Source organism: Myotis brandtii, unplaced genomic scaffold, assembly GCF_000412655.1.
Source record: "Myotis brandtii unplaced genomic scaffold, ASM41265v1 scaffold947, whole genome shotgun sequence".
In the NCBI taxonomy this organism is placed as follows: domain Eukaryota; kingdom Metazoa; phylum Chordata; class Mammalia; order Chiroptera; family Vespertilionidae; genus Myotis; species Myotis brandtii.
In genome coordinates, this window is record NW_005371908.1 from 193,061 (window position 1) to 194,786 (window position 1,726).

A 1,726-nucleotide genomic window follows, 5' to 3' on the forward strand; every position below is an offset into this window, starting at 1 on the left:
ACCTGGCATTAGGCTCAGGCCTGTGCTCTGTAATGATGGTCTTGAAATCGAGGTATGTATGAGAAGACTTACCAAGGGATACATGACCCAGATAGTTTTATTCCAAATCCTCTACAGTTATATGTTCCCTGTTCTAAAATCAATCTGCTACAGATCACATCTATGGTGGGAGCTATCATTTCCCAATTCCTTTCTCAACACTCCTCCAATATGACATGGGGGGAAAAGCCCCTCTCTATGATGTATGGTCCCCAGATGTAACAACTATGGTGAGCCAGGCAAAGTGACTATTTGAAATTTTCACCTTACCAATTATGTATCTTTCTTTTCTTTTCTTTTTTTTAGCAAGAAGGGGAATATATATATTTGGTGTACGGTCAGATTTTCATTCTATTTTCTTTTGTTTTGTTTTGTTAATCCTCACCTGAGAATATTTTTTTTTGCCATTGATTTTTAGAGAGAGTGGAAGGAAGAGAGGAGGAGAGAGAGAAAAAAAAACATAATGTGAGAGACACATCGATTGGTTGCCTCTTGCACATGCCCTGACTGAGTTGGAACCTGCAACCAGGTGTGTGACCTTGACTGGGAATTGAATCCATGACCCTTTGGTTCATGGGCCGGCACTCTAATCACTGAGCAACACCAGCCATGGCTTTATTATTATTACTAGAGGCCTGGTGCACGAATTCGTGCACAGGTGGGGTCCCTAGGCCTGGCTGGCGATCGGGATTGATCTCTATATCTATGGGTCTGTTTCTATTTTGTTTATTCATTTGCTTTGTATTTTTAGTTTCTATATATATGAGAAATTTTATGGTATTTGTCTATCTCTGACTTATTTCACATAAAATAACACCCTCTAGGTCTATCGATGTTGTTATAGATGGCATGATTTCATTATTTTTTTATTGCTGAATAATATTCCATTGTATTATATGCCACTTCTTTATCCACTCATCTATTGATGGGCATCTAGGTTGCTTTCGTATCTTGGCTATTCCTGGTAATGCTGCAATGAACATAGGGATGCATATATCTTTTTGAATTAGGGTTTTTGTTTTCTTAGGCAAATACCCAGAAGTAGAATTGCAGGATCATATGGCAGCTTTATTTTTAATATTTTGATATTTTGATATTTGATTTTCTCCACATCCTCACCAGCAGTTCTTTTTTTCTTTTTTACCAGCATTTCTTATTTGTTGATTTATTGATGATAGACATTCTGACAAGTGTGTGGTGATATATCATTGTGGTTTTAATTTGCATTTCCCTGATGATTAATGATGTTGAACATCTTTTCATCTGTCCATTGACTATTTTTATGTCCTCTTTGGAGAACTGTCTATTGAGGTCCTCTGCCCATTTTTATTTTTTTAAATATATTTTATTGATTTTTTACAGAGAGGAAGGGAGAGAGAGAGAGTTAGAAACATCAATGAGAGAGAAACATCGATCAGCTGCCTCCTGCACACCTCCTACTGGGGAAGTGCCCGCAACCAAGGTACATGCCCTTGACCAGAATCGAACCTGGGACCGTTCAGTCCCCAGGCCGATGCTCTATCCACCGAGCCAAACCAGCTAGCAGGGGTGGGCAAACTTTTTGACTCGAGGGCCACAATGGGTTCTTAAACTGGACCGGAGGGCCGGAACAAAAGCATGGATGGAGTGTTTGTGTGAACTAATATAAATTCAAAGTAAACATCATTACATAAAAGGGTACGGTCTT